This window comes from Corvus hawaiiensis, chromosome 18 (assembly GCF_020740725.1).
Source record: "Corvus hawaiiensis isolate bCorHaw1 chromosome 18, bCorHaw1.pri.cur, whole genome shotgun sequence".
In the NCBI taxonomy this organism is placed as follows: domain Eukaryota; kingdom Metazoa; phylum Chordata; class Aves; order Passeriformes; family Corvidae; genus Corvus; species Corvus hawaiiensis.
In genome coordinates this window covers 3632014-3649622 of record NC_063230.1, presented here as the reverse complement: position 1 = coordinate 3649622, position 17609 = coordinate 3632014, and positions in this window count along the sequence as shown.

Sequence of the window (17609 nt, the reverse complement as noted above, 5' to 3'; positions counted from 1 at the left end):
GCTTGAGCACAGCCAGAAGGACGCGTCCAGAAAGAAGGCGTTCTTCAAGTACCCCCCTCCTGCAAGTAGCCTTGAAACTGAGCACAACACACTGCGCCTCGGGGAGCTTCCTTCTCACATAGACGGACCGTCCCCTTCTTCACTCTCGCAGCTCCCTTGCCCACTTGCAGCAGCTGCTCCCAAAGAAGAAGGCTCCAGAAGTCAAAGCCACTGCTGGGCTGCACTTTCCCTTTGCTTCACGTCAAGCACCAGAAACTGTCCGCTGCGCTCTCTATTTCCATTCTCTGCCGCATCTGCCACTGTCGTCTCCGCATCTCCAAGCATCAAGCTGGGCACAATTCTTTCCAGGGAAAGCTGGAAGAGAAATAGGTAGCAGCACAAGGAGCCGCAAGTTGAACTTTCTGTTTTCAAGGGCTAACGTGAATCCGCAAAGAAGCGAGGGACAGCCACGCTTCCTCTTGCAGCCTGTGCCATGCGCACAGCAGCTCGGTGCTCTGCCTTCATTCTTACGCTCTTCGTACCATGTCGTGCTTTCATCCTGCCGGAGTCGAACCATCGGTCTACTTGGCGCACAGAGCACTCTGCCGGCAGCGAAGTGCTCCAGCCGACTGCTTCGGCTGAACCGCGCCTGCCCTACGCACTTTCCCTCGCAGCGACATACACCAGCACGCTCGGTCTTTTTTCTCGTCCAAATGTCAAGGGAAAGATTCTCAGCTCTGTCTGGCACGGAGAACAGCTTTAGGTCAACAAGCTCACGCAGAGCTTACCCTCGACGCGTGCAAACCTGTATTTGCACCACAGTCCAGTGGGCAGCCCTCTTTCCTTTACAGCCTGCGCAGCGCCGGCAGATCGCGGTGAGAGGCTCTCTGCACCTGCCTTCCCACTTCCAAGTACCACCGCCAAGCTTTACAGCCTGCAGGGAGCCAAGACGCCGATAGGCGTCTTGCACAGAAGAACGTGCCAGGACGAAAAGATGGTCTTCCTTTCTCCTGCTCCTTGCCCGAATTGTGGTGCTGTGTTGAAAGTCTTGGCCAGCGAAAGGCTAATCCAGCAAGTGCTTCTCTCCTGACGCAGTTCGCTGAGCGAGAGCTGCACGGACAGTTTAGACTCGGTGAAACAGCAAGAAAATGCTTGTAGTACGTCGAGCTGCGGAACATCCGTGCCCAGCACACTGTGGCTGCGCGCAGTGTTCACGCTGAGGAGCAGCAAAGCTCCAAGCCATGGCTGGGCTTCACTTCTGTCCAGAGCACAGAAGGCGAAGAACCAAGCAGCTGGGCACCGGGCTCATGTACTCAGGGGAGCCAATTTCAAATGTCCGGCCAAGAGCTGCTTCACGAGCAGATGCAGCTGAGAATGCTCTGGCTGCTTCAGAAAGGAAGCTGCAGCCCTTGCACTCCTGGACACAAGCTGGCCAGCAACGGGTTCTTACACCTTCAGTGCTGCAGAGTGCATGCAGCTTGAGCACAGCCAGAAGGACGCGTCCAGAAAGAAGGCGTTCTTCAAGTACCCCCCTCCTGCAAGTAGCCTTGAAACTGAGCACAACACACTGCGCCTCGGGGAGCTTCCTTCTCACATAGACGGACCGTCCCCTTCTTCACTCTCGCAGCTCCCTTGCCCACTTGCAGCAGCTGCTCCCAAAGAAGAAGGCTCCAGAAGTCAAAGCCACTGCTGGGCTGCACTTTCCCTTTGCTTCACGTCAAGCACCAGAAACTGTCCGCTGCGCTCTCTATTTCCATTCTCTGCCGCATCTGCCACTGTCGTCTCCGCATCTCCAAGCATCAAGCTGGGCACAATTCTTTCCAGGGAAAGCTGGAAGAGAAATAGGTAGCAGCACAAGGAGCCGCAAGTTGAACTTTCGGTTTTCAAGGGCTAACGTGAATCCGCAAAGAAGCGAGGGACAGCCACGCTTCCTCTTGCAGCCTGTGCCATGCGCACAGCAGCTCGGTGCTCTGCCTTCATTCTTACGCTCTTCGTACCATGTCGTGCTTTCATCCTGCCGGAGTCGAACCATCGGTCTACTTGGCGCACAGAGCACTCTGCCGGCAGCGAAGTGCTCCAGCCGACTGCTTCGGCTGAACCGCGCCTGCCCTACGCACTTTCCCTCGCAGCGACATACACCAGCACGCTCGGTCTTTTTTCTCGTCCAAATGTCAAGGGAAAGATTCTCAGCTCTGTCTGGCACGGAGAACAGCTTTAGGTCAACAAGCTCACGCAGAGCTTACCCTCGACGCGTGCAAACCTGTATTTGCACCACAGTCCAGTGGGCAGCCCTCTTTCCTTTACAGCCTGCGCAGCGCCGGCAGATCGCGGTGAGAGGCTCTCTGCACCTGCCTTCCCACTTCCAAGTACCACCGCCAAGCTTTACAGCCTGCAGGGAGCCAAGACGCCGATAGGCGTCTTGCACAGAAGAACGTGCCAGGACGAAAAGATGGTCTTCCTTTCTCCTGCTCCTTGCCCGAATTGTGGTGCTGTGTTGAAAGTCTTGGCCAGCGAAAGGCTAATCCAGCAAGTGCTTCTCTCCTGACGCAGTTCGCTGAGCGAGAGCTGCACGGACAGTTTAGACTCGGTGAAACAGCAAGAAAATGCTTGTAGTACGTCGAGCTGCGGAACATCCGTGCCCAGCACACTGTGGCTGCGCGCAGTGTTCACGCTGAGGAGCAGCAAAGCTCCAAGCCATGGCTGGGCTTCACTTCTGTCCAGAGCACAGAAGGCGAAGAACCAAGCAGCTGGGCACCGGGCTCATGTACTCAGGGGAGCCAATTTCAAATGTCCGGCCAAGAGCTGCTTCACGAGCAGATGCAGCTGAGAATGCTCTGGCTGCTTCAGAAAGGAAGCTGCAGCCCTTGCACTCCTGGACACAAGCTGGCCAGCAACGGGTTCTTACACCTTCAGTGCTGCAGAGTGCATGCAGCTTGAGCACAGCCAGAAGGACGCGTCCAGAAAGAAGGCGTTCTTCAAGTACCCCCCTCCTGCAAGTAGCCTTGAAACTGAGCACAACACACTGCGCCTCGGGGAGCTTCCTTCTCACATAGACGGACCGTCCCCTTCTTCACTCTCGCAGCTCCCTTGCCCACTTGCAGCAGCTGCTCCCAAAGAAGAAGGCTCCAGAAGTCAAAGCCACTGCTGGGCTGCACTTTCCCTTTGCTTCACGTCAAGCACCAGAAACTGTCCGCTGTGCTCTCTATTTCCATTCTCTGCCGCATCTGCCACTGTCGTCTCTGCATCTCCAAGCATCAAGCTGGGCACAATTCTTTCCAGGGAAAGCTGGAAGAGAAATAGGTAGCAGCACAAGGAGCCGCAAGTTGAACTTTCGGTTTTCAAGGGCTAACGTGAATCCGCAAAGAAGCGAGGGACAGCCACGCTTCCTCTTGCAGCCTGTGCCATGCGCACAGCAGCTCGGTGCTCTGCCTTCATTCTTACGCTCTTCGTACCATGTCGTGCTTTCATCCTGCCGGAGTCGAACCATCGGTCTACTTGGCGCACAGAGCACTCTGCCGGCAGCGAAGTGCTCCAGCCGACTGCTTCGGCTGAACCGCGCCTGCCCTACGCACTTTCCCTCGCAGCGACATACACCAGCACGCTCGGTCTTTTTTCTCGTCCAAATGTCAAGGGAAAGATTCTCAGCTCTGTCTGGCACGGAGAACAGCTTTAGGTCAACAAGCTCACGCAGAGCTTACCCTCGACGCGTGCAAACCTGTATTTGCACCACAGTCCAGTGGGCAGCCCTCTTTCCTTTACAGCCTGCGCAGCGCCGGCAGATCGCGGTGAGAGGCTCTCTGCACCTGCCTTCCCACTTCCAAGTACCACCGCCAAGCTTTACAGCCTGCAGGGAGCCAAGACGCCGATAGGCGTCTTGCACAGAAGAACGTGCCAGGACGAAAAGATGGTCTTCCTTTCTCCTGCTCCTTGCCCGAATTGTGGTGCTGTGTTGAAAGTCTTGGCCAGCGAAAGGCTAATCCAGCAAGTGCTTCTCTCCTGACGCAGTTCGCTGAGCGAGAGCTGCACGGACAGTTTAGACTCGGTGAAACAGCAAGAAAATGCTTGTAGTACGTCGAGCTGCGGAACATCCGTGCCCAGCACACTGTGGCTGCGCGCAGTGTTCACGCTGAGGAGCAGCAAAGCTCCAAGCCATGGCTGGGCTTCACTTCTGTCCAGAGCACAGAAGGCGAAGAACCAAGCAGCTGGGCACCGGGCTCATGTACTCAGGGGAGCCAATTTCAAATGTCCGGCCAAGAGCTGCTTCACGAGCAGATGCAGCTGAGAATGCTCTGGCTGCTTCAGAAAGGAAGCTGCAGCCCTTGCACTCCTGGACACAAGCTGGCCAGCAACGGGTTCTTACACCTTCAGTGCTGCAGAGTGCATGCAGCTTGAGCACAGCCAGAAGGACGCGTCCAGAAAGAAGGCGTTCTTCAAGTACCCCCCTCCTGCAAGTAGCCTTGAAACTGAGCACAACACACTGCGCCTCGGGGAGCTTCCTTCTCACATAGACGGACCGTCCCCTTCTTCACTCTCGCAGCTCCCTTGCCCACTTGCAGCAGCTGCTCCCAAAGAAGAAGGCTCCAGAAGTCAAAGCCACTGCTGGGCTGCACTTTCCCTTTGCTTCACGTCAAGCACCAGAAACTGTCCGCTGCGCTCTCTATTTCCATTCTCTGCCGCATCTGCCACTGTCGTCTCCGCATCTCCAAGCATCAAGCTGGGCACAATTCTTTCCAGGGAAAGCTGGAAGAGAAATAGGTAGCAGCACAAGGAGCCGCAAGTTGAACTTTCGGTTTTCAAGGGCTAACGTGAATCCGCAAAGAAGCGAGGGACAGCCACGCTTCCTCTTGCAGCCTGTGCCATGCGCACAGCAGCTCGGTGCTCTGCCTTCATTCTTACGCTCTTCGTACCATGTCGTGCTTTCATCCTGCCGGAGTCGAACCATCGGTCTACTTGGCGCACAGAGCACTCTGCCGGCAGCGAAGTGCTCCAGCCGACTGCTTCGGCTGAACCGCGCCTGCCCTACGCGCTTTCCCTCGCAGCGACATACACCAGCACGCTCGGTCTTTTTTCTCGTCCAAATGTCAAGGGAAAGATTCTCAGCTCTGTCTGGCACGGAGAACAGCTTTAGGTCAACAAGCTCACGCAGAGCTTACCCTCGACGCGTGCAAACCTGTATTTGCACCACAGTCCAGTGGGCAGCCCTCTTTCCTTTACAGCCTGCGCAGCGCCGGCAGATCGCGGTGAGAGGCTCTCTGCACCTGCCTTCCCACTTCCAAGTACCACCGCCAAGCTTTACAGCCTGCAGGGAGCCAAGACGCCGATAGGCGTCTTGCACAGAAGAACGTGCCAGGACGAAAAGATGGTCTTCCTTTCTCCTGCTCCTTGCCCGAATTGTGGTGCTGTGTTGAAAGTCTTGGCCAGCGAAAGGCTAATCCAGCAAGTGCTTCTCTCCTGACGCAGTTCGCTGAGCGAGAGCTGCACGGACAGTTTAGACTCGGTGAAACAGCAAGAAAATGCTTGTAGTACGTCGAGCTGCGGAACATCCGTGCCCAGCACACTGTGGCTGCGCGCAGTGGTCACGCTGAGGAGCAGCAAAGCTCCAAGCCATGGCTGGGCTTCACTTCTGTCCAGAGCACAGAAGGCGAAGAACCAAGCAGCTGGGCACCGGGCTCATGTACTCAGGGGAGCCAATTTCAAATGTCCGGCCAAGAGCTGCTTCACGAGCAGATGCAGCTGAGAATGCTCTGGCTGCTTCAGAAAGGAAGCTGCAGCCCTTGCACTCCTGGACACAAGCTGGCCAGCAACAGGTTCTTACACCTTCAGTGCTGCAGAGTGCATGCAGCTTGAGCACAGCCAGAAGGACGCGTCCAGAAAGAAGGCGTTCTTCAAGTACCCCCCTCCTGCAAGTAGCCTTGAAACTGAGCACAACACACTGCGCCTCGGGGAGCTTCCTTCTCACATAGACGGACCGTCCCCTTCTTCACTCTCGCAGCTCCCTTGCCCACTTGCAGCAGCTGCTCCCAAAGAAGAAGGCTCCAGAAGTCAAAGCCACTGCTGGGCTGCACTTTCCCTTTGCTTCACGTCAAGCACCAGAAACTGTCCGCTGCGCTCTCTATTTCCATTCTCTGCCGCATCTGCCACTGTCGTCTCCGCATCTCCAAGCATCAAGCTGGGCACAATTCTTTCCAGGGAAAGCTGGAAGAGAAATAGGTAGCAGCACAAGGAGCCGCAAGTTGAACTTTCGGTTTTCAAGGGCTAACGTGAATCCGCAAAGAAGCGAGGGACAGCCACGCTTCCTCTTGCAGCCTGTGCCATGCGCACAGCAGCTCGGTGCTCTGCCTTCATTCTTACGCTCTTCGTACCATGTCGTGCTTTCATCCTGCCGGAGTCGAACCATCGGTCTACTTGGCGTACAGAGCACTCTGCCGGCAGCGAAGTGCTCCAGCCGACTGCTTCGGCTGAACCGCGCCTGCCCTACGCACTTTCCCTCGCAGCGACATACACCAGCACGCTCGGTCTTTTTTCTCGTCCAAATGTCAAGGGAAAGATTCTCAGCTCTGTCTGGCACGGAGAACAGCTTTAGGTCAACAAGCTCACGCAGAGCTTACCCTCGACGCGTGCAAACCTGTATTTGCACCACAGTCCAGTGGGCAGCCCTCTTTCCTTTACAGCCTGCGCAGCGCCGGCAGATCGCGGTGAGAGGCTCTCTGCACCTGCCTTCCCACTTCCAAGTACCACCGCCAAGCTTTACAGCCTGCAGGGAGCCAAGACGCCGATAGGCGTCTTGCACAGAAGAACGTGCCAGGACGAAAAGATGGTCTTCCTTTCTCCTGCTCCTTGCCCGAATTGTGGTGCTGTGTTGAAAGTCTTGGCCAGCGAAAGGCTAATCCAGCAAGTGCTTCTCTCCTGACGCAGTTCGCTGAGCGAGAGCTGCACGGACAGTTTAGACTCGGTGAAACAGCAAGAAAATGCTTGTAGTACGTCGAGCTGCGGAACATCCGTGCCCAGCACACTGTGGCTGCGCGCAGTGTTCACGCTGAGGAGCAGCAAAGCTCCAAGCCATGGCTGGGCTTCACTTCTGTCCAGAGCACAGAAGGCGAAGAACCAAGCAGCTGGGCACCGGGCTCATGTACTCAGGGGAGCCAATTTCAAATGTCCGGCCAAGAGCTGCTTCACGAGCAGATGCAGCTGAGAATGCTCTGGCTGCTTCAGAAAGGAAGCTGCAGCCCTTGCACTCCTGGACACAAGCTGGCCAGCAACAGGTTCTTACACCTTCAGTGCTGCAGAGTGCATGCAGCTTGAGCACAGCCAGAAGGACGCGTCCAGAAAGAAGGCGTTCTTCAAGTACCCCCCTCCTGCAAGTAGCCTTGAAACTGAGCACAACACACTGCGCCTCGGGGAGCTTCCTTCTCACATAGACGGACCGTCCCCTTCTTCACTCTCGCAGCTCCCTTGCCCACTTGCAGCAGCTGCTCCCAAAGAAGAAGGCTCCAGAAGTCAAAGCCACTGCTGGGCTGCACTTTCCCTTTGCTTCACGTCAAGCACCAGAAACTGTCCGCTGCGCTCTCTATTTCCATTCTCTGCCGCATCTGCCACTGTCGTCTCCGCATCTCCAAGCATCAAGCTGGGCACAATTCTTTCCAGGGAAAGCTGGAAGAGAAATAGGTAGCAGCACAAGGAGCCGCAAGTTGAACTTTCTGTTTTCAAGGGCTAACGTGAATCCGCAAAGAAGCGAGGGACAGCCACGCTTCCTCTTGCAGCCTGTGCCATGCGCACAGCAGCTCGGTGCTCTGCCTTCATTCTTACGCTCTTCGTACCATGTCGTGCTTTCATCCTGCCGGAGTCGAACCATCGGTCTACTTGGCGCACAGAGCACTCTGCCGGCAGCGAAGTGCTCCAGCCGACTGCTTCGGCTGAACCGCGCCTGCCCTACGCACTTTCCCTCGCAGCGACATACACCAGCACGCTCGGTCTTTTTTCTCGTCCAAATGTCAAGGGAAAGATTCTCAGCTCTGTCTGGCACGGAGAACAGCTTTAGGTCAACAAGCTCACGCAGAGCTTACCCTCGACGCGTGCAAACCTGTATTTGCACCACAGTCCAGTGGGCAGCCCTCTTTCCTTTACAGCCTGCGCAGCGCCGGCAGATCGCGGTGAGAGGCTCTCTGCACCTGCCTTCCCACTTCCAAGTACCACCGCCAAGCTTTACAGCCTGCAGGGAGCCAAGACGCCGATAGGCGTCTTGCACAGAAGAACGTGCCAGGACGAAAAGATGGTCTTCCTTTCTCCTGCTCCTTGCCCGAATTGTGGTGCTGTGTTGAAAGTCTTGGCCAGCGAAAGGCTAATCCAGCAAGTGCTTCTCTCCTGACGCAGTTCGCTGAGCGAGAGCTGCACGGACAGTTTAGACTCGGTGAAACAGCAAGAAAATGCTTGTAGTACGTCGAGCTGCGGAACATCCGTGCCCAGCACACTGTGGCTGCGCGCAGTGTTCACGCTGAGGAGCAGCAAAGCTCCAAGCCATGGCTGGGCTTCACTTCTGTCCAGAGCACAGAAGGCGAAGAACCAAGCAGCTGGGCACCGGGCTCATGTACTCAGGGGAGCCAATTTCAAATGTCCGGCCAAGAGCTGCTTCACGAGCAGATGCAGCTGAGAATGCTCTGGCTGCTTCAGAAAGGAAGCTGCAGCCCTTGCACTCCTGGACACAAGCTGGCCAGCAACGGGTTCTTACACCTTCAGTGCTGCAGAGTGCATGCAGCTTGAGCACAGCCAGAAGGACGCGTCCAGAAAGAAGGCGTTCTTCAAGTACCCCCCTCCTGCAAGTAGCCTTGAAACTGAGCACAACACACTGCGCCTCGGGGAGCTTCCTTCTCACATAGACGGACCGTCCCCTTCTTCACTCTCGCAGCTCCCTTGCCCACTTGCAGCAGCTGCTCCCAAAGAAGAAGGCTCCAGAAGTCAAAGCCACTGCTGGGCTGCACTTTCCCTTTGCTTCACGTCAAGCACCAGAAACTGTCCGCTGTGCTCTCTATTTCCATTCTCTGCCGCATCTGCCACTGTCGTCTCTGCATCTCCAAGCATCAAGCTGGGCACAATTCTTTCCAGGGAAAGCTGGAAGAGAAATAGGTAGCAGCACAAGGAGCCGCAAGTTGAACTTTCGGTTTTCAAGGGCTAACGTGAATCCGCAAAGAAGCGAGGGACAGCCACGCTTCCTCTTGCAGCCTGTGCCATGCGCACAGCAGCTCGGTGCTCTGCCTTCATTCTTACGCTCTTCGTACCATGTCGTGCTTTCATCCTGCCGGAGTCGAACCATCGGTCTACTTGGCGCACAGAGCACTCTGCCGGCAGCGAAGTGCTCCAGCCGACTGCTTCGGCTGAACCGCGCCTGCCCTACGCGCTTTCCCTCGCAGCGACATACACCAGCACGCTCGGTCTTTTTTCTCGTCCAAATGTCAAGGGAAAGATTCTCAGCTCTGTCTGGCACGGAGAACAGCTTTAGGTCAACAAGCTCACGCAGAGCTTACCCTCGACGCGTGCAAACCTGTATTTGCACCACAGTCCAGTGGGCAGCCCTCTTTCCTTTACAGCCTGCGCAGCGCCGGCAGATCGCGGTGAGAGGCTCTCTGCACCTGCCTTCCCACTTCCAAGTACCACCGCCAAGCTTTACAGCCTGCAGGGAGCCAAGACGCCGATAGGCGTCTTGCACAGAAGAACGTGCCAGGACGAAAAGATGGTCTTCCTTTCTCCTGCTCCTTGCCCGAATTGTGGTGCTGTGTTGAAAGTCTTGGCCAGCGAAAGGCTAATCCAGCAAGTGCTTCTCTCCTGACGCAGTTCGCTGAGCGAGAGCTGCACGGACAGTTTAGACTCGGTGAAACAGCAAGAAAATGCTTGTAGTACGTCGAGCTGCGGAACATCCGTGCCCAGCACACTGTGGCTGCGCGCAGTGGTCACGCTGAGGAGCAGCAAAGCTCCAAGCCATGGCTGGGCTTCACTTCTGTCCAGAGCACAGAAGGCGAAGAACCAAGCAGCTGGGCACCGGGCTCATGTACTCAGGGGAGCCAATTTCAAATGTCCGGCCAAGAGCTGCTTCACGAGCAGATGCAGCTGAGAATGCTCTGGCTGCTTCAGAAAGGAAGCTGCAGCCCTTGCACTCCTGGACACAAGCTGGCCAGCAACGGGTTCTTACACCTTCAGTGCTGCAGAGTGCATGCAGCTTGAGCACAGCCAGAAGGACGCGTCCAGAAAGAAGGCGTTCTTCAAGTACCCCCCTCCTGCAAGTAGCCTTGAAACTGAGCACAACACACTGCGCCTCGGGGAGCTTCCTTCTCACATAGACGGACCGTCCCCTTCTTCACTCTCGCAGCTCCCTTGCCCACTTGCAGCAGCTGCTCCCAAAGAAGAAGGCTCCAGAAGTCAAAGCCACTGCTGGGCTGCACTTTCCCTTTGCTTCACGTCAAGCACCAGAAACTGTCCGCTGCGCTCTCTATTTCCATTCTCTGCCGCATCTGCCACTGTCGTCTCCGCATCTCCAAGCATCAAGCTGGGCACAATTCTTTCCAGGGAAAGCTGGAAGAGAAATAGGTAGCAGCACAAGGAGCCGCAAGTTGAACTTTCGGTTTTCAAGGGCTAACGTGAATCCGCAAAGAAGCGAGGGACAGCCACGCTTCCTCTTGCAGCCTGTGCCATGCGCACAGCAGCTCGGTGCTCTGCCTTCATTCTTACGCTCTTCGTACCATGTCGTGCTTTCATCCTGCCGGAGTCGAACCATCGGTCTACTTGGCGTACAGAGCACTCTGCCGGCAGCGAAGTGCTCCAGCCGACTGCTTCGGCTGAACCGCGCCTGCCCTACGCACTTTCCCTCGCAGCGACATACACCAGCACGCTCGGTCTTTTTTCTCGTCCAAATGTCAAGGGAAAGATTCTCAGCTCTGTCTGGCACGGAGAACAGCTTTAGGTCAACAAGCTCACGCAGAGCTTACCCTCGACGCGTGCAAACCTGTATTTGCACCACAGTCCAGTGGGCAGCCCTCTTTCCTTTACAGCCTGCGCAGCGCCGGCAGATCGCGGTGAGAGGCTCTCTGCACCTGCCTTCCCACTTCCAAGTACCACCGCCAAGCTTTACAGCCTGCAGGGAGCCAAGACGCCGATAGGCGTCTTGCACAGAAGAACGTGCCAGGACGAAAAGATGGTCTTCCTTTCTCCTGCTCCTTGCCCGAATTGTGGTGCTGTGTTGAAAGTCTTGGCCAGCGAAAGGCTAATCCAGCAAGTGCTTCTCTCCTGACGCAGTTCGCTGAGCGAGAGCTGCACGGACAGTTTAGACTCGGTGAAACAGCAAGAAAATGCTTGTAGTACGTCGAGCTGCGGAACATCCGTGCCCAGCACACTGTGGCTGCGCGCAGTGTTCACGCTGAGGAGCAGCAAAGCTCCAAGCCATGGCTGGGCTTCACTTCTGTCCAGAGCACAGAAGGCGAAGAACCAAGCAGCTGGGCACCGGGCTCATGTACTCAGGGGAGCCAATTTCAAATGTCCGGCCAAGAGCTGCTTCACGAGCAGATGCAGCTGAGAATGCTCTGGCTGCTTCAGAAAGGAAGCTGCAGCCCTTGCACTCCTGGACACAAGCTGGCCAGCAACAGGTTCTTACACCTTCAGTGCTGCAGAGTGCATGCAGCTTGAGCACAGCCAGAAGGACGCGTCCAGAAAGAAGGCGTTCTTCAAGTACCCCCCTCCTGCAAGTAGCCTTGAAACTGAGCACAACACACTGCGCCTCGGGGAGCTTCCTTCTCACATAGACGGACCGTCCCCTTCTTCACTCTCGCAGCTCCCTTGCCCACTTGCAGCAGCTGCTCCCAAAGAAGAAGGCTCCAGAAGTCAAAGCCACTGCTGGGCTGCACTTTCCCTTTGCTTCACGTCAAGCACCAGAAACTGTCCGCTGCGCTCTCTATTTCCATTCTCTGCCGCATCTGCCACTGTCGTCTCCGCATCTCCAAGCATCAAGCTGGGCACAATTCTTTCCAGGGAAAGCTGGAAGAGAAATAGGTAGCAGCACAAGGAGCCGCAAGTTGAACTTTCTGTTTTCAAGGGCTAACGTGAATCCGCAAAGAAGCGAGGGACAGCCACGCTTCCTCTTGCAGCCTGTGCCATGCGCACAGCAGCTCGGTGCTCTGCCTTCATTCTTACGCTCTTCGTACCATGTCGTGCTTTCATCCTGCCGGAGTCGAACCATCGGTCTACTTGGCGCACAGAGCACTCTGCCGGCAGCGAAGTGCTCCAGCCGACTGCTTCGGCTGAACCGCGCCTGCCCTACGCACTTTCCCTCGCAGCGACATACACCAGCACGCTCGGTCTTTTTTCTCGTCCAAATGTCAAGGGAAAGATTCTCAGCTCTGTCTGGCACGGAGAACAGCTTTAGGTCAACAAGCTCACGCAGAGCTTACCCTCGACGCGTGCAAACCTGTATTTGCACCACAGTCCAGTGGGCAGCCCTCTTTCCTTTACAGCCTGCGCAGCGCCGGCAGATCGCGGTGAGAGGCTCTCTGCACCTGCCTTCCCACTTCCAAGTACCACCGCCAAGCTTTACAGCCTGCAGGGAGCCAAGACGCCGATAGGCGTCTTGCACAGAAGAACGTGCCAGGACGAAAAGATGGTCTTCCTTTCTCCTGCTCCTTGCCCGAATTGTGGTGCTGTGTTGAAAGTCTTGGCCAGCGAAAGGCTAATCCAGCAAGTGCTTCTCTCCTGACGCAGTTCGCTGAGCGAGAGCTGCACGGACAGTTTAGACTCGGTGAAACAGCAAGAAAATGCTTGTAGTACGTCGAGCTGCGGAACATCCGTGCCCAGCACACTGTGGCTGCGCGCAGTGTTCACGCTGAGGAGCAGCAAAGCTCCAAGCCATGGCTGGGCTTCACTTCTGTCCAGAGCACAGAAGGCGAAGAACCAAGCAGCTGGGCACCGGGCTCATGTACTCAGGGGAGCCAATTTCAAATGTCCGGCCAAGAGCTGCTTCACGAGCAGATGCAGCTGAGAATGCTCTGGCTGCTTCAGAAAGGAAGCTGCAGCCCTTGCACTCCTGGACACAAGCTGGCCAGCAACGGGTTCTTACACCTTCAGTGCTGCAGAGTGCATGCAGCTTGAGCACAGCCAGAAGGACGCGTCCAGAAAGAAGGCGTTCTTCAAGTACCCCCCTCCTGCAAGTAGCCTTGAAACTGAGCACAACACACTGCGCCTCGGGGAGCTTCCTTCTCACATAGACGGACCGTCCCCTTCTTCACTCTCGCAGCTCCCTTGCCCACTTGCAGCAGCTGCTCCCAAAGAAGAAGGCTCCAGAAGTCAAAGCCACTGCTGGGCTGCACTTTCCCTTTGCTTCACGTCAAGCACCAGAAACTGTCCGCTGCGCTCTCTATTTCCATTCTCTGCCGCATCTGCCACTGTCGTCTCCGCATCTCCAAGCATCAAGCTGGGCACAATTCTTTCCAGGGAAAGCTGGAAGAGAAATAGGTAGCAGCACAAGGAGCCGCAAGTTGAACTTTCGGTTTTCAAGGGCTAACGTGAATCCGCAAAGAAGCGAGGGACAGCCACGCTTCCTCTTGCAGCCTGTGCCATGCGCACAGCAGCTCGGTGCTCTGCCTTCATTCTTACGCTCTTCGTACCATGTCGTGCTTTCATCCTGCCGGAGTCGAACCATCGGTCTACTTGGCGCACAGAGCACTCTGCCGGCAGCGAAGTGCTCCAGCCGACTGCTTCGGCTGAACCGCGCCTGCCCTACGCGCTTTCCCTCGCAGCGACATACACCAGCACGCTCGGTCTTTTTTCTCGTCCAAATGTCAAGGGAAAGATTCTCAGCTCTGTCTGGCACGGAGAACAGCTTTAGGTCAACAAGCTCACGCAGAGCTTACCCTCGACGCGTGCAAACCTGTATTTGCACCACAGTCCAGTGGGCAGCCCTCTTTCCTTTACAGCCTGCGCAGCGCCGGCAGATCGCGGTGAGAGGCTCTCTGCACCTGCCTTCCCACTTCCAAGTACCACCGCCAAGCTTTACAGCCTGCAGGGAGCCAAGACGCCGATAGGCGTCTTGCACAGAAGAACGTGCCAGGACGAAAAGATGGTCTTCCTTTCTCCTGCTCCTTGCCCGAATTGTGGTGCTGTGTTGAAAGTCTTGGCCAGCGAAAGGCTAATCCAGCAAGTGCTTCTCTCCTGACGCAGTTCGCTGAGCGAGAGCTGCACGGACAGTTTAGACTCGGTGAAACAGCAAGAAAATGCTTGTAGTACGTCGAGCTGCGGAACATCCGTGCCCAGCACACTGTGGCTGCGCGCAGTGTTCACGCTGAGGAGCAGCAAAGCTCCAAGCCATGGCTGGGCTTCACTTCTGTCCAGAGCACAGAAGGCGAAGAACCAAGCAGCTGGGCACCGGGCTCATGTACTCAGGGGAGCCAATTTCAAATGTCCGGCCAAGAGCTGCTTCACGAGCAGATGCAGCTGAGAATGCTCTGGCTGCTTCAGAAAGGAAGCTGCAGCCCTTGCACTCCTGGACACAAGCTGGCCAGCAACGGGTTCTTACACCTTCAGTGCTGCAGAGTGCATGCAGCTTGAGCACAGCCAGAAGGACGCGTCCAGAAAGAAGGCGTTCTTCAAGTACCCCCCTCCTGCAAGTAGCCTTGAAACTGAGCACAACACACTGCGCCTCGGGGAGCTTCCTTCTCACATAGACGGACCGTCCCCTTCTTCACTCTCGCAGCTCCCTTGCCCACTTGCAGCAGCTGCTCCCAAAGAAGAAGGCTCCAGAAGTCAAAGCCACTGCTGGGCTGCACTTTCCCTTTGCTTCACGTCAAGCACCAGAAACTGTCCGCTGTGCTCTCTATTTCCATTCTCTGCCGCATCTGCCACTGTCGTCTCCGCATCTCCAAGCATCAAGCTGGGCACAATTCTTTCCAGGGAAAGCTGGAAGAGAAATAGGTAGCAGCACAAGGAGCCGCAAGTTGAACTTTCGGTTTTCAAGGGCTAACGTGAATCCGCAAAGAAGCGAGGGACAGCCACGCTTCCTCTTGCAGCCTGTGCCATGCGCACAGCAGCTCGGTGCTCTGCCTTCATTCTTACGCTCTTCGTACCATGTCGTGCTTTCATCCTGCCGGAGTCGAACCATCGGTCTACTTGGCGCACAGAGCACTCTGCCGGCAGCGAAGTGCTCCAGCCGACTGCTTCGGCTGAACCGCGCCTGCCCTACGCGCTTTCCCTCGCAGCGACATACACCAGCACGCTCGGTCTTTTTTCTCGTCCAAATGTCAAGGGAAAGATTCTCAGCTCTGTCTGGCACGGAGAACAGCTTTAGGTCAACAAGCTCACGCAGAGCTTACCCTCGACGCGTGCAAACCTGTATTTGCACCACAGTCCAGTGGGCAGCCCTCTTTCCTTTACAGCCTGCGCAGCGCCGGCAGATCGCGGTGAGAGGCTCTCTGCACCTGCCTTCCCACTTCCAAGTACCACCGCCAAGCTTTACAGCCTGCAGGGAGCCAAGACGCCGATAGGCGTCTTGCACAGAAGAACGTGCCAGGACGAAAAGATGGTCTTCCTTTCTCCTGCTCCTTGCCCGAATTGTGGTGCTGTGTTGAAAGTCTTGGCCAGCGAAAGGCTAATCCAGCAAGTGCTTCTCTCCTGACGCAGTTCGCTGAGCGAGAGCTGCACGGACAGTTTAGACTCGGTGAAACAGCAAGAAAATGCTTGTAGTACGTCGAGCTGCGGAACATCCGTGCCCAGCACACTGTGGCTGCGCGCAGTGTTCACGCTGAGGAGCAGCAAAGCTCCAAGCCATGGCTGGGCTTCACTTCTGTCCAGAGCACAGAAGGCGAAGAACCAAGCAGCTGGGCACCGGGCTCATGTACTCAGGGGAGCCAATTTCAAATGTCCGGCCAAGAGCTGCTTCACGAGCAGATGCAGCTGAGAATGCTCTGGCTGCTTCAGAAAGGAAGCTGCAGCCCTTGCACTCCTGGACACAAGCTGGCCAGCAACGGGTTCTTACACCTTCAGTGCTGCAGAGTGCATGCAGCTTGAGCACAGCCAGAAGGACGCGTCCAGAAAGAAGGCGTTCTTCAAGTACCCCCCTCCTGCAAGTAGCCTTGAAACTGAGCACAACACACTGCGCCTCGGGGAGCTTCCTTCTCACATAGACGGACCGTCCCCTTCTTCACTCTCGCAGCTCCCTTGCCCACTTGCAGCATGCTCCCAAAGAAGAAGGCTCCAGAAGTCAAAGCCACTGCTGGGCTGCACTTTCCCTTTGCTTCACGTCAAGCACCAGAAACTGTCTGCTGCGCTCTCTATTTCCATTCTCTGCCGCATCTGCCACTGTCGTCTCCGCATCTCCAAGCATCAAGCTGGGCACAATTCTTTCCAGGGAAAGCTGGAAGAGAAATAGGTAGCAGCACAAGGAGCCGCAAGTTGAACTTTCGGTTTTCAAGGGCTAACGTGAATCCGCAAAGAAGCGAGGGACAGCCACGCTTCCTCTTGCAGCCTGTGCCATGCGCACAGCAGCTCGGTGCTCTGCCTTCATTCTTACGCTCTTCGTACCATGTCGTGCTTTCATCCTGCCGGAGTCGAACCATCGGTCTACTTGGCGCACAGAGCACTCTGCCGGCAGCGAAGTGCTCCAGCCGACTGCTTCGGCTGAACCGCGCCTGCCCTACGCGCTTTCCCTCGCAGCGACATACACCAGCACGCTCGGTCTTTTTTCTCGTCCAAATGTCAAGGGAAAGATTCTCAGCTCTGTCTGGCACGGAGAACAGCTTTAGGTCAACAAGCTCACGCAGAGCTTACCCTCGACGCGTGCAAACCTGTATTTGCACCACAGTCCAGTGGGCAGCCCTCTTTCCTTTACAGCCTGCGCAGCGCCGGCAGATCGCGGTGAGAGGCTCTCTGCACCTGCCTTCCCACTTCCAAGTACCACCGCCAAGCTTTACAGCCTGCAGGGAGCCAAGACGCCGATAGGCGTCTTGCACAGAAGAACGTGCCAGGACGAAAAGATGGTCTTCCTTTCTCCTGCTCCTTGCCCGAATTGTGGTGCTGTGTTGAAAGTCTTGGCCAGCGAAAGGCTAATCCAGCAAGTGCTTCTCTCCTGACGCAGTTCGCTGAGCGAGAGCTGCACGGACAGTTTAGACTCGGTGAAACAGCAAGAAAATGCTTGTAGTACGTCGAGCTGCGGAACATCCGTGCCCAGCACACTGTGGCTGCGTGCAGTGTTCACGCTGAGGAGCAGCAAAGCTCCAAGCCATGGCTGGGCTTCACTTCTGTCCAGAGCACAGAAGGCGAAGAACCAAGCAGCTGGGCACCGGGCTCATGTACTCAGGGGAGCCAATTTCAAATGTCCGGCCAAGAGCTGCTTCACGAGCAGATGCAGCTGAGAATGCTCTGGCTGCTTCAGAAAGGAAGCTGCAGCCCTTGCACTCCTGGACACAAGCTGGCCAGCAACAGGTTCTTACACCTTCAGTGCTGCAGAGTGCATGCAGCTTGAGCACAGCCAGAAGGACGCGTCCAGAAAGAAGGCGTTCTTCAAGTACCCCCCTCCTGCAAGTAGCCTTGAAACTGAGCACAACACACTGCGCCTCGGGGAGCTTCCTTCTCACATAGACGGACCGTCCCCTTCTTCACTCTCGCAG